The sequence below is a fragment of the Salvelinus sp. IW2-2015 genome, linkage group LG2, assembly GCF_002910315.2.
Source record: "Salvelinus sp. IW2-2015 linkage group LG2, ASM291031v2, whole genome shotgun sequence".
In the NCBI taxonomy this organism is placed as follows: Eukaryota; Metazoa; Chordata; class Actinopteri; order Salmoniformes; family Salmonidae; genus Salvelinus; species Salvelinus sp. IW2-2015.
In genome coordinates this window covers 6532954-6548817 of record NC_036839.1, presented here as the reverse complement: position 1 = coordinate 6548817, position 15864 = coordinate 6532954, and the positions used below count along the sequence as shown (strand labels likewise).

At 39.5% G+C, this 15864-nt stretch overlaps 1 pseudogene; it reads right to left on the bottom strand.

Annotated features, from left to right (window-relative positions):
* LOC111972648 (inactive dipeptidyl peptidase 10-like) overlaps window positions 1-15586 on the bottom strand; it is a 362938-nt pseudogene extending 347352 nt beyond the window's left edge.
* Between the last annotated feature and the right edge of the window lie 278 nt (window positions 15587-15864).

The window sequence follows — 15864 nt, the reverse complement described above, 5'->3', positions numbered from 1 at the left end:
ATTGGAAATTTCAAAACACATTGTAGTATAAACCAGACCAGTGTATAAACTAGTCTTAAATCTTTGGTTGTTTAGTACATGGCCTCACATGTGAATCCTTCAAGAGATGGGTGGGTAAGGCATAAGAGGGTGTGAACGATGCTGAATGGGTGTAGACAAAGAAGAGCGCTCTCCAGTAGGTTTACCAAAAACATTCAAGGGTCATTTTTTCAAAATTGAGGATACAAGTTTATTAACTTTCAAAACAGAATTACTTTCTCATTGTTCCTCAACTGAATGTATGATATACAATTTTCTAGCTCTGAGTCTCTACTTTTATCCAATGTAAAAAAAAAAAAAAAAACATTTTCAAATTTAAGACCAAATCGAGCCGGTCGGTCACATTTGTGTCCATTATCCGTTAAGAAATTATTCAAGCTCTGTCAAGTTGGTTGTTAATCATTGCTATATAGCCATGTTCAATTATTGCCATATATTTTAAAGCCGTTTCAGTCAAAACTGGAACTAGGCCACTCAGGAACATTCAATGTTGTCTTGGAAGCCACGCCATTGTATACAGTGATCCCTCGCCACTTCGCGGTCACTTATCGCGGATTCGCTATTTCGCGGATTTTCATAATGCATTTTTTTTTTTTTTTTGGTGCATTGTGCTCTGCATTCTGATTCGCTAAAAACCACTCCCGTTCTTGTATCAAAACATGCTACGAATTGTGCTATCATTTTGTCGTCTCGTGCAGTTATGTGTACGTACATAAAACAGCTTGGCAAATTTACATTAAGTTGGCCAGGAAGGAAGGAAGGACTAACGCTTGGTCGCTTAGCAACCATGGTGCGAATGGCCACTGAACTTAAGCGAGTAGCTGAGGAATGGGACCCTTTGATGAGCCGTTCATTACAGTTCTCCAACGTAATCGATGTGGCATGTCGGTGTACAAGGATCTTTTTGCAAAGAAGAAAAAAGAGCGACAACAGCTGCCTATCACTATGTTCTTCTCCCGAACAAACACACCTGCACCGCGGGCTTCAGAAGAAGAGAACACTGCAGAGCGCAGTCAGGAGCAGCGGCCCAGTCTGAAGAGCAGTGAAACGCCTACACGTGAGTCACTGTATTTGTATACATTGTAATAGTTGCTAATTGTAAAAAAAAAAAAAAGTTTTCTATTTCGCGGATTTCACTTATCGCGGGTCATTTTCGGAACGTAACCCCCGCATAAACGAGGGATTACTGTATTTTGGTCTTGTGTTTAAGGAATGGTCTGCTGAAACGTGAATTGTCTCCCAGTGTCTGATGCAGCAGACTGAACAATGTTTTCCTTTAGGATTTTGCCTGTGCTTAGCTCTATTCTGTTTCTTTTTATTTAAAAAAAACTCCATAGTCCTTGACAATGACAAGCATACCCATAACATGATGCAGCCACCACCATGCTTGAAAATATGAAGAGTGGTACTCAGTGATGTGTTGTGTTGTTGTTACAAACCTAACGCTTTGTTATCAGGCAAAAAGTAAATGTATTTGCCACATTTTTTGCAGTATTACTTAAGTGCCTTATTGCAAACATGATGCATGTTATGGGATATTTTTTCTGTACAGGCTTCCTCTTTTCACTCAGTAGTTTAAGTTAGTTTTGTGGAGTAGCTACAATGTTGTTGATTCGTCCTCAGTTCTCCTATCACAGCCATTCAACTCTGTAACTGTTTTAAAATCACCATTGGCCTCATGGTGAAATCCCTGAGTGGTTCCTTTCCTCTCCGGCAACTGAGTTAGGACCGGCGGCTTTATCGTTGTAGTGACTGGGTGTATTGATACACCATCCAAAGTGGAATTAAAACCAGTGGTGTAAAGTACTTTAGAAAATACTTCAAAGTACTACAATGGGGGTATCTGTATTTACATTTTATATTTTTGCCAACTTTTACTTCACTACATTCCTAAAGATTTGTTTTAACTTTTTACTCCATACATTTTCCCTGACACCAAATAGTACTCGTTACATATTGACCGGAAAATGGTCCCATTCAACACTTATCAAGAGAACATCCTGGTCATCGCTACTGCCTCTGATCCGGCGAACTCACTAAACACAAATGCTTCATTTCTAAATGATGTCTGAGTGTTTGGAGTGTGCCTGCTATCCGCCAATAAATAGAAAAAAAAAAAATATGTTTGCTTAATATAAGCAATTTGAAATGGTTTTACTTTTACTTTGATACTTAAGTACATTAGCAGCTCCATTTACTTTGATACTTAAGTATATTGAAAACCAAATATTTTCTGACTTTTACTCAAGAGGTATTTTACTGGGTGACTTTCACTTTTACTTGAGTCGTTTTCAATTAAAGTATCTTTACTTTTATTCAAGTGACAATTGAGTACTTTTCCCACCACTATTAAAACTGCACACATGCTTTTTACCATTTACCAATAGGTGCCCTTCTTTGCGAACCATGGAAACCTCCCTAGTCCGTAGTGAATCTGTGCTTGAAATTCAATGCTCGACTGAGAGACCTTACAGATAATATATGTGTTGGGGTACAGAGATGGGGTAGTCATTTTAAGAAAGTGGAAGTCTGAGTTATTGAAAAGTATGCTTGAGAAAAGCTGCACAATTTAAATATGTAGTAAAGGAGCCGAGTAAAGGTAAGGGAATATACATGGTTTACATTATCAAAGATTTCCATTGTCTACAGAGTCACAAACTGGATTGGCACATCAGAAAGTACTGATGAGCTGCCACAAGAAATGTTCTGGAAAGTGTGAATTTCTGTTAAAACAATTCTAAAAAAAGAGGTCACAAGACCTGCTTGACATTGTACTGTCTTTGTTCCTTTCAAAAACTTTTAGTTGTGCTTGGTTAAGCTTGCAGCTCAATGGTCCTGAAAGTGCCAACTTCACCTATCCGGCCAACTATTTCAAGATGTTGAAATGAAACGAATGCTATTTTGACCCAGTATGGATTTGAATGTCTGTCACGATGTCTCCATAAGGTTCTCATTTACATGACATCATTTGCTGACATTATGCCCATTTATGTAAAATCACTGCTCTCGCGCAGACACCTTCATGCTTCACCAAAGAGTTAGGGTCTGAGGAATAAGTTGCCATAAACTGTTATTACAAGTTATGTCAAACTTTAAATTTGTTTCAGACAACCTCATGATGGATCACTCAATTCAAAACGAAAGCCAGCTAATGCGTTGAGACGTTTTACTCGACGTCTTATACAGTCTAAATGCATGGCAAGAGATGTCACCGTATCGTGTTGACAATCTCCAAAGACACCATAACAAGTTCTTTCAAAAGGATCTAAAGTGCGGAGTATTAAAAAAGATCTTCAAAGATGGCCCAGTTAAGCTTCAAGTAGATTACACAAGTACCAGATCTTATACAACTATACCGAGGTAAAAACTAAGAACACTGAAGTAAAAGCTTGTAAAGAGGAGGTATTACCGAAGTAAAGTCTAATATTACCTAAAAATTGTATCTTTCTGCCTCTTTTAAACTTCATAAGTGTCATATTATAAGAACTAATGGGATAAGAGACCTCTCAGGTCAACTGTCCAAAGCTTTGGCATTTCATAAAGAACTTTTAATCACACCCCAACACAGCCCCAATGCCCCCATTACCAGCTCAAACATATTCACATCAGTCACACTTGCCGCAGGCTCGAAAAAACAGTTGCACCTAAGGGAATGGTCAGTCTGTCCGAGGCTATAATATACTTCAGGAATCTAAAGAATAGGACGCCTTAGGAAGCCTCAGGGTTCAAGTCATTAGTACCTGTTGTGAGAACTCAAGAGAACCAAAGAATGATCACTAACCGGTCAGACAGTAGTTTGACAAATGTTATTTACATCCTGATGTGTGTTTTTTCTAAAACAAGTATTGGTTTAGGCGTAATCTTAGACATAGGGAAAAAAGCCACTTCTTGGGAATAGCACTGATATGGCAAATGAACGACAAGACGTGTCTTCAACAAAAAAACAAATAGCGACCCATTTGTCACCCATTCCTCAGTGAATAGAGAGGATGAGAAAGAATGAGAGATGCACTGCGGGAGAGAATATATTGAGATCAGTTGGTATGCCGACTATAAATTATAGAGTCACAGACTGGAGAGGTGATGCAATTATTCTTTTGAGACAAATCGAGCAATCGATCAGATGCTGAGGATGGGCTGTCGAGCAGGCCAGCCTGCAACACGTCAGTTGCTGGAGTTTCCGAGACAATTTATTTGATAGATCTTAGCAAGGGGAGAGAAGCACAGGGAGTGCCTCAGAGGTTCAATAACCCACCATTGGTGTTGTTCGGGACCAGGGAGTAAAGCTAGCTGCAGAGATGAAGGGTAGTTGATATATTGAAAGATGGCTCTGATATTCAAGACCAGGTGCTCTGGGTGTCTCATGTGGTTAGAGAAAAAGCAGATGTTTATATAGGCAAGTGTACTGTATATACTTGGACTTTTTAAAAGTGTCCGAACGGATGTTCATCCATGTTTCATGGATTTTATCTTTGAAATATGCCAATGTCACAGAAGAATACTACCAAAATAATCTTTTACGAGAGCAATGCTACCAAACACTACCTATTACTACCATCATTACCATCTCCAGTAAAATGTTGTCCATGACGTCTTAATTACGTATTTTTCTAGTTGTAAACGGGTAAAGACATATTTATTAAGACAGCATATTTTGGTTATCTGGTTAGATATCAGATTAAAACCAGATTAAGACATTGTTTCTGGTTGCTAAAAACAAGTTAACAAAATATCCTTTTACAACCAGACACAACCTGACCATGACGTCAATAAAACAATCATAACGACATCAGTGCAACCAGTTTGCCCGCTGGGTCACTACAGTTGATTCATCTTCACTCATCATTCCTAGTTCATCACATCCTCCAGTCTGCCCTATCTTTTTCCCCCATTCACAACCTCAGTCCTACACAATCCTATCAGCCCATTATTCAGAGTTTACTGGCCTCCATCACTCTCCATTATAGGATCATAACCCCTACTTCCCTCACGGTGACCTTTCATCATCCAGCCTTCAGTACAACTTCACATCATCACACGTCAGCATCATTCCCATACTACGCCAAAAACATGAAGATGATGTGATAGTCCTATCTGAGTTTTAATGTGAATGATATGCAATATATATCACACACGTACAATGAAGTTCACATAAATCTACGTACAAGAAATACGAGCGTGGCATATTTTCTCTCTCGCTGTGCTTGTTAAAATGGCTAATAAATATGTCCGTCATTTATATATATTTAATGAGCTTGATTACTAATTTAATGAACTTCCCCCACTGTGTAAACTCAATTAACACATCTATAAATATTGTTTTTCCGATATGCAATTACTTTTCCTAAAATCCTCTCAAACTCAAAATGGCTTTTTCTCAAACAGTAAATAGCTGAGGTTTGGGTTATTGAACTTTGCAAGTGAATTGTGTACAGTACCATGAGTTGTGATTGCTTTTCTGAACGTTCTCCAGTTTGTAAGTGGCTGTGAGTGCAATCCTCTTAACTCACCCAAATTCAACTACTTATGAATGGCCTTATTGTCTGGATCTTAAAGGAAAATCAGCCCAACACGTCTAGTCCTATATAGCATGCAAGGTAACAGAAATCCAGAAGGTCTGATACAATCACACTCACACATAAAAGAGCCGATAAGCATGCAAGCAGTTCCTCTAACTGTGTTAAACTACAACTTCATACAGCTGGCTAATAAGACAGATAAGACCACCCTTTAGTTGAGAGGAGAAAGGAGATGGCACTCCCTTTAAGAGTGTGCTCCTAATCTCAGCTCGTTACCTGTATAAAAGACACCTGGGAGCCAGAAATCTTTCTGATTGAGAGGGGGTCAAATACTTATTTCCCTCATTAAAATGCAAATCAATTTATAACATTTTTGACATGCGTTTTTCTGGATATTTTTGTTGTTATTCTGTCTCTCACTGTTCAAATAAACCTACCATTAAAATTATAGACTGATCATTTCTTTGTCAGTGGGCAAACGTACAAAATCAGCAGGGGATCAAATACTTTTCCCTCACTGTAAACCAGACCGTAGTATAAACTAGTCTTAAATCTTTGGTTGTTTAGTACATGGCCTTACATGTGAATCCTTAAAGAGATGGGTGGGGGTAAGGCATAAGAGGGTGTGAACGATGCTGAATGGGTGTAGACAAAGAAGAGCTCTCCAGTAGGTTTACCAAAACATTCAAGGGTCATTTTCTCAAAATTAAGGATACAAGTTTATTAACTTTCAAAACAGAATTACTTTCTCATTGTTCCTCAACTGTAATGTATGATATACAATTTTCTACCTCTGAGTCTCTACTTTTATCCAATGTAAAAAACACATTTTCAAATTTTGCTACATAAGACCAAATCGAGCCGGTCGGTCACATTTTGTGTCCATTATCCTTTAAGAAATTCTTCAAGCTCTGTCAAGTTGGTTGTTAATCATTGCTATAAAGCCATTTTCAATTATTGCCATATATTTTAATGCCGGTTTCAGTCAAAACTGTAACTAGGCCACTCAGGAACATTCAATGCCGTCTTGGTAAGCCACGCCATTGTATATTTGGTCTTGTGTTTAAGGTAATTGTTCTGCTGAAATGTGAATTTGTCTCCCAGTGTCTGATGCAGAAGACTGAACAATATTTTCCTTTAGGATTTTGCCTGTGCTTAGCTCTATTCTGTTTCTTTTTATAAAAAAAAACCTCCATAGTCTTTGACAATGACAAGCATACCCATAACATGATGCAGCCACCACCATGCTTGAAAATATGAAGAGTGGTACTCAGTGATGTGTTGTGTTGTTACAAACATAACGCTTTGTATTCAGGACAAAAAGTTTAATTTATTTGCCAAATTTTTTGCAGTATTACTTAAGTGCCTTATTGCAAACAGGATGCATGTTATGGGATATTTTTATTTTGTACAGGCTTCCTTCTTTTCACTCAGTAATTTAAGTTAGTTTTGTGGAGTAGCTACAATGTTGTTGATTCGTCCTCAGTTCTCCTATCACAGCCATTCAACTCTGTAACTGTTTTAAAATCACCATTGGCCTCATGGTGAAATCCTTGAGTGGTTTCCTTCCTCTCCGGCAACTGAGTTAGGACCGGCGGCTTTATCGTTGTAGTGACTGGGTGTATTGATACACCATCCAAAGTGAAATTAATAACCAGTGGTGTAAAGTACTTTAGTGAAAATACTTCAAAGTACTACTTAAGTCATTTTTGGGGGTATCTGTAGTTTACTATTTATATTTTTGCCAACTTTTACTTTTACTTCACTACATTCCTAAAGAAAAAAATGTACTTTTTACTCCATACATTTTCCCTGACACCAAAAAGTACTCGTTACATATTGACAGGAAAATGGTCCAATTCATACACTTATCAAGAGAACATCCCTGGTCATTGCTACTGCCTCTGATCCGGCGGACTCACTAAACACAAATGCTTCATTTCTAAATGATGTCTGAGTGTTGGAGTGTGCCCCTGGCTATCCGCCAATAAATAGAAAATGTAACAAATTGTGCCATCTGGTTTGCTTAATATAAGCAATTTGAAATGGTTTATACTTTTACTTTTGATATTTAAGTACATTTTAGCAATTCCATTTACTTTGATACTTAAGTATAGTGAAAAACAAATATATTTTTACTTTTACGAGGTGTTTTACTTTCACTTTTACTTGAGTCGTTTTCTATTAAGGTATCTTAACTTTTATTGAAGTATGACAATTGAGTACTTTTCCCACCACTGTTAATGACTGCACCATGCTTTTTACCCATTTACCAATAGGTGCCCTTCTTTGCGAACCATTGGAAAACCTCCCTAGTCCGTAGTTGAATCTGTGCTTGAAATTCAATGCTCGACTGAGAGACCTTACAGATAATTATATGTGTGGGGTACAGAGATGGGGTAGTCATTTAAGAAAGTGGAAGTCTGAGTTAATTGAAAAGTATGACTGAGAAAAGCTGCACAATTGAAATATGTAGTAAAGGAGCCRGAGTAAAGGTAAGGGGAATATACATGGTTTCATTATCAATAGATTTCCATTGTCTCAGAGTCACAAACTGGATTGGCAACATCAGAAAGTACTGATGAGCTGCCACAAGAAATGTTCTGGAAAGTGTGAATTTCTGTTAAAACAATTCTAAAAAAAGAGGTCACAAGACCTGGCTTGACATTGTACTGTATTTGTTTCCTTTCGAAAACTTTTAGTTGTGCTTGGTTAAGCTTGCCAGGCTCAATGGTCCTGAAAGTGCCAACTTCACCTATCCGGCCAACTATTTCAAGATGTTGAAATGAAACGAATGCTATTTTGACCCAGGTATGGATTTGAATGTCTTGTCACGATGTCTCCATAAGGTTCTCATTAACATGACATCATTTGCTGACATTATGCCCATTTATGTAAAATCACTGCTCTCTGCGCAGACACCTTCATGCTTCACCAAAGAGTTAGGGTCTGAGGACATAAGTTGCCATAAACTGTTATTACAAGTTATGTCAAACTTTAAATCTTGTTTTCAGACAACCTCATGATGGATCACTCAATTCAAAACGAAAGCCAGCTAATGCGTTGAGACGTTTTACTCGACGTCTTATACAGTCTAAATGCATGGCAAGAGATGTCACCGTATCGTGGTTGACAATCTCCAAAGACACCATAACAAGTGATCCGAAAGATAGCATAACAAATGATCAGCGGCATATTGGCAAAATAAGTCCTCTTTCAAAGGGATCTAAAGTGTCGGGAGTATAAAAAGATCTTCAAAGATGGCCCAGTTAAGCTTCAAGTAGATTACACAAGTACCAGATCTATTACAACTTACCGAGGTAAAAACTAAGAACACTGAAGTAAAAAGCTTGTAAAGAGGAGGTATTACGAAGTAAAGTCTAATATTACTAAAAAATTGTATCTTTCGTGCCCTCTTTTAAACTTCATATGTGTCATTTTATAAGAACTAATGGTATAGAGACCTCTCAGGTCAACTGTCCAAAGCTTTGGCATTTCATAAAGAACTTTTAATCACACCCCAACACAGCCCCCAATGGCCCCCAATGGCCCCCAATGGCCCCCAATGGCCCCCATTACCAGCTCATAACATATTCACATCAGTCCACTTTGCCGCAGGCTCGAAAAAACAGTTGCACCTAAGGGATGGTCAGTTCTGTTCCGAGGCTATAATATACTTCAGGAATCTAAAGAATAGGACGCCTTAGGAAGCCTCAGGGTTCAAGTCATTAGTACCTGTTGTGAGAACTCAAGAGAACCAAAGAATGATCACTACCGGTCAGACAGTAGTTTGACAAATGGTATTTTACATCCTGATGTGTGTTTTTTTTCTAAACAAGTATTGGTTTAGGCGTAATCTTWGACATAGGGACAAATAAGCCACTTCTTGGGAATAGGCACTGATATGCAAATGAACGACAAGACGTGTCTCAACAAAAAAACAAATTAGCGACCCATTTGTCACCCATTCCTCAGTGAATAGAGGGAATGAGAAAGAATGAGAGATGCACTGCGGGGAGAGAATATATTGAGATCAGTTGGTATGCCGACTATAAATTATAGAGTCACAGACTGGAGAGGTGATGCAATTATTCTTTTGAGACAAATTCGAGCAATCGATCAGATGCTGAGGATGGCTGTCGAGCAGGCAGCCTGCAACACGTCAGTTGCTGGGAGTTTTTCCGAGACAATTTATTTGATAGATCTTAGCAAGGGGAGAGAATGCACAGGGAGTGCCTCAGAGGTTCAATAACCCACCATTGGTGTTGTTCGGGACCAGGGGAGTAAAGCTAGCTGCAGAGATGAAGGTAGTTGGTATATTGAAAGATGGCTCTGATATTCAAGATCCAAGGTGCTCTGGGTGTCTCATGTGGGTTAGAGAAAAAGCAGATGTTATATAGGCAAGTGTACTGTATATACTTGGACTTTTTAAAAGTGTCCGAACGGGATGTTCATCCATGTTTCATGGATTTTATCTTTGAAATATGCCAATGTCACAGAAGAATACTACCAAAATAATACTTTTACGGAGCAATGCTACCAAACACTACCATATTACTACCATCATTACCATCTCCAGTAAAATGTTGTCCCATGACGTCTTAATTACGTATTTTTCTAGTTGTAACCGGGTAAAGACATATTTTATTAAGACAGCATATTTTGGTTATCTGGTTAGATAATCAGATTAAAACCAGATTAAGACATTGTTTCTGGTTGCTAAAAACAAGTTAACAAAATATCCTTTTACAACCAGTACACAACCTGACCATGACGTCATAAAACACATCATAACGACATCAGTGCAACCAGTTTTGCCCGCTGGGTCACTACAGTTGATTCATCTTCACTCATCATTCCTAGTTCATCACATCCCTCCAGTCTGCCCTATCTTTTTCCCCCCATCACAACCCTCAGTCCTACACAATCCTATCAGCCCATTATTCAGAGTTACTGGCCTCCATCACTCCTCCATTATAGGATCCATTAACCCCTACTTCCCCTCACGGTGACCTTTCATCATCCAGCCTTCAGTACAACTTCACATCATCACACGTCAGCATCATTCCCATACTACGCCAAAAACATGAAGATGATGTGATAGTCCTATCTGATGGTTTAATGTGATGATATGCAATATATATCCACACGGTACAATGAAGTTCACATCAAATCTACTACAGAAATACGAGCGTGGCATATTTTTCTCTCTCGCTGTGCTTGTTAAAATGGCTAATAAATATGTGCCGTCATTTATAATTATTTAATGAGCTTGATTACTAATTTAATGAACTTCCCCCACTGTGTAAACTCAATTAACCATCTATAAATATTGTTTTTCCGATATGCAATTACTTTTCCTAAATGCTCTCTCAAACTCAAAATGGCTTTTTTCTCAAACAGTAAATAGCTGAGGTTTGGGTTATTGAACTTTGCAAGTGAATTGTGTACAGTACATGAGAGTTGTGATTGCTTTCTGAACGTTTCTCAGTTTGTAAGTGGCTGTGAGTGCAATCCTCTTAACTCACCCAAATTTCAACTACTTATGAATGGCCTTATTTGTCTGGATCTTAAAGGAAAATCAGCCCAAAACAGTCTTCAGTCCTATATAGCATGCAAGGTAACAGAAATCCAGAAGGTCTGATACAATCACACTCACACATAAAGAGCCGATAAGCATGCAAGCAGTTCCTCTAACTGTTTAAACTACAACTTCATACACTGCTAATAAGACAGATAAGACACCCTTTAGTGAGAAGGAGAGAAGGAGATGTAAAACCATAATAGTACCCTACGCCTATATGACAGCCAGTCCTGCTATTGGACAACGTTCTTGTGCTCGTATCACCTCATCAGTAATACGGTTGCGGTATCCCAGATGACTACAGTCACTGTAGCCTTGGCTTCCTGCTTTCTGATGGGGCCGTGTTCAGTTTATTGCCCTATCTGTGCTTGGATGGACCTGTCACTTTTAAGGACCGAATGGCGTGAGCCGCAGCTGCTCGCAGACTTTGCTGGTCTCGTAAACCCAGCAGGAGCCTCGGAGAGTGAAAGCCCACAAAAAAATCTGCTGCCTCTTCTTAATTGGATTGTGTGTATAAAGAGGAAGTGAAGAAGACATGGGAGTGTTTTAGAGGATCAAAGAGGGTGGTTAAGATCCAAAACACTGGTAGGGGGGAGATCAGGCACTGGAAGGGAGATTATCTTTTGTATGAAACGGAGGTGGCCTAACAGTTAATCCAACTGTGTGTTACAGAATGGTAAATTGGATCTAATGTACGATCCAGGACATGTTTGCGTGAGATGAAGAGATAGTTGCTGCTACAGTGCCTTCGGAAAGCATTCAGACCCCCTGACTTTTTCCAGATTTTGTAAACATTACAGCCTTATTCTATTTTTTTTTGTCGTTTTTTTATCCTCAGCAATGTACACACAATACCCCATAATGACAAAGCGAAAACAGGTTTTTAGAAATTGATTGGACATGATTTGGAAAGGCACACACCTGTCTATATAAGGTCCCACAGTTGACAGTGCATGTCAGAGAAAAAAACCAAGCCATGAGGTCGAGACAGAATTGTGTCAAGGCACAGATCTGGGGAAGGGTACCAAAACATGTCTGAACCATTTGAAGGTCCCTAAGAATACAGTGGCCTCCATCATTCTTAAATGGAAAAAGTTTGAACCACCAAGACTCTTCCTAGAGCTGGCCGGCCGYCCAAATTGAGCAATCAGGGAAGAATATCCTTGGTCATGGAGGTGACCAAGAACCCAGTGGTCACACTGACAGAGATACAGAGTTCCTCTGTGGAGATGGGAGAACCTTCCAGAAGGACAACCATCTCTGAAGCACTCCACCAATCATGCCTTTATGGTAGAGTGGCCAGACGAAAGCAACTCCTACGTAAAAGGCACATGACAGCCAGCTTGGAGTTGCCAAAAGGCACCTAAAGACTCTGACCATGAGAAACAAGATTCTCTGGTCTGATGAAACCAAGATTGAACTCTTTGGGCTGAATGCCAAGTGTCATGTCTGGAGGAAACCTGGCACCATCCCTACGGTGAAGCATGTTGGTGGCAGCATCATTCTGTGGGGTGTTTTTCAGTGGCAGGGACTGGGAGACTAGTCAGGATCGAGGTATAGATGAACGGCACAAAGGACAGAGAGATCRTTGAAGAAAACCTGCTCCAAAGCGCTCAGGACCTCAGACTGGGGTGAAGGTTCAACTTCCAACAGGACAACAACCCTAAGCACACAGCCATGACAACGCAGGAGTGGCTTCGGGACAAGTAATTGAATGGCCTTGAGTGGCCCAGTCAGAGTCCGGACTTGAACCCGATCGAACATCTCTAGAGAGACCTGAAAATAGCTGTGCAGCCACGTTCTCCATCCAACCTGACAGAGCTTGAGAGGATCTGCAGAGAAAAATGTGAGAAACTCCCCAAATACAGGTGTGCCATGCTTGTAGTGTCATACCCAAGAAGATTTGAGGCTGTAATTGCTGCCAAAGGTGCTTCAACAAAGTACTTAGTAAAGGGTCTGAATACTTATGTAAATGTAATATTTCTGGTTTTTATTTTTAGTAAATTAGAAAAAAAATCTAAAAAAACGTTTTTTCTTTGTCACTGTGGGGTATTGTGTTTAGATTGATGAGGGGATTTTTTTTTTACATCGATTTTAGAATAAGGCTGTAACCAAATGTGGAAACAGTGAATGGGGTCTGAATACTTTCCGAAGGCACTGTATTTTACCTGTGGTTTGAAATACTGTTGTGCCCTCAATTTTAACCCAGCACAATTTGTACTCTAGTACTCTATGTGGAACATGGTTTTCTGAAAGTAAGTAGCCCATCTTTGACTACGTCAATACTCGTTTCAATACATCAAGGTCCAGCGGAGATCCGTTTGTCTTGGAGTGTCTCACTCCCATTCAGGTTGCATCTGAGCTTTCCTCACATGAAATAGGGATGAGTCAGTCAGCGTAGTGCTCCGTCCCATTTCAGCACCCTGCCACTGTCCTCAAGCGCTGCTTAGCCTCTGCGAGGCGCAAACTATTTCAGCACCACGTGCTTTCCACCAACACATAGACACATGCCAAACTGCTCTCTCTCACTCACACCAATTTCCAATACCACCTTAATTGTATGTAATATGTTTGAATGTTGATGTGAATCTTGCATCATTTAAACTATCCCCTGAGTACATTTAGAAGTCTGCCAATGGACAGATGTTTTAGTATGAAGCCGCTGATGGAGCCTATACCCAGCTTTACTTGCCAAGTCGTGAGTCAGTGACATTCAGAATCACTGTTAACCCTTAGAAAAGCATCCAGTTTATATGGAGAGTGGCTAATGTGGTATTGTATATGGCAAAAGACTAACACTTATGTAGGCAGGCCTGTGCCATTACAGGGTAATAGTACTGTTGGTGGCGGCAGAGGTTGTGTCGCTGTAATCAGGGCTAAAATCTACAATACCAACAAGAAGCATGCGACGTGCAACCAATTTTGATTAGCTTGAAATCCCTCTCATATCTATATGGACTAAAATGTATGCATATAAGACCCAAGATGTGTAATCCTATGTCTAAGAAATCAAAGTCTTCATGATGCAGCCTGTTTACATTTGACAGCCTAAGACAAGCCATTTATCATGTCTGGAAAAAAATTGGGTTTCAGCTTTCAAACGCATTCTACAGTGAACAAAGTATGTGGTGAGACYGGCTGTCAGTGAGTAATGTATCCACCAAAATATGGCAGACAACAACATGCACATCTCTATTTTGTACTGTATGTCATTCCCAAAATATGTATACATGCATTTTAAGGGAAATATCAATCATGTTTCCTCCAACAAAATATGACCCAAATGTGTCATTTCCCTGGTAGTCTAGAGAGAAATAATGCACAATTAAACCAGTAAAGAATATACRTATTTATTCTGCTTTACTTTAATTCTCATGAGAGAGACAGAGAACTACTCAAATAGTTGCCAAAAGACGCAGAGCACGGTCTTGGTGAACATTGATTGAGTTACTCTTAAAACAGGTCCATCTGGCCCAAATTCCCTAGAGACATCATATACACAAACCAAAGAAACGTAGCCTAATTATGGCAATCTGTCCAGCTTTAAATGGCAATTTACTAATAGCCTATGGGTATGATGGATTAACTAAATTAACGRGGCTTGTGATCATATTTTGTATTAACATTAAAGTGAATGGGTGGTGGGTAGAATCGATATGCACTTTTCAAAGGAATATATTGGTAGCACATTTCCCCTCTTCTGCTCTCGACGTGATCTGAATTTGAAATTGCTGTACTGCAGCATTGTGTGTTACTACAATGCTCTTTATCCTACAAAATATTTGCATTTGGCTTCAACATTTTGCGTAACATGCTGAACAGTATCCAACACACTGCTATAAYGTCAAATTAATCTTCAATATATAGCCTAATCTGTGTGGTAGTACTGCAACATTTCTCAAACCCAACCACATCTAAAACCAACAACAGCCACCAAACAGTATTAGGTCAAGTTAATGGCCACACGMCAACATGATCGATAATTTAAGCAAGGCCAAAGAGTTCTGGTCTCTTTTCGCAAAGCTTTCCAGCACCACAAAGTTACATTTGCTCATAGAGGTGATCGCATGGAACTTTTTGCTATTTTGCGTAATAACCCAAGCATAATAACGCAAGCGTAATACGGCAACAATTATGTTTCAAACTAATTTCACGTATGCCTGTCCTTGTAGATATAAAGTTCTTACCTTGGCCATAGCCTTCGAAGACACAGAAGACTGGCATTTCACTTGGTGCGAAACGCCGGCAGTTTGGTTCATCTTGGAAACCCACGAGCCGTTCCTATCCCCCAAAAATGTAAAACACCTGGCAAACACCGACCAAAGCAAAATATAAAGCAGTGACCGTCTATCCAGCAACTCCCTGTTGCATATGTGGACTCCGGGTATTCGGCGACTGACTCTTTTGTCGTGTATGATGCGCGCAACTGGCTAATCCTCGATGGGTGCAGCGCCGGCGCATAGGCTATCTGAATTGGTATTTGCAACGCTGTCTGTGGTTTGATCCACTACACCACAAACCAAAACAGGCTTGGAGAAATATGAACTCGACCGGACATGTGTGATTGCCAGCACTATATTCATTTGCCATCAATTTACTCACAATCATTGTGAAGTTGTTGATTCCCACTGAAATATACAMAAAAGTTTGTGAAAACAACAGCCGTTGATACAATATAACCAGGTTATTAATAATACTCTATCGCATTACAATGAAGTGTTA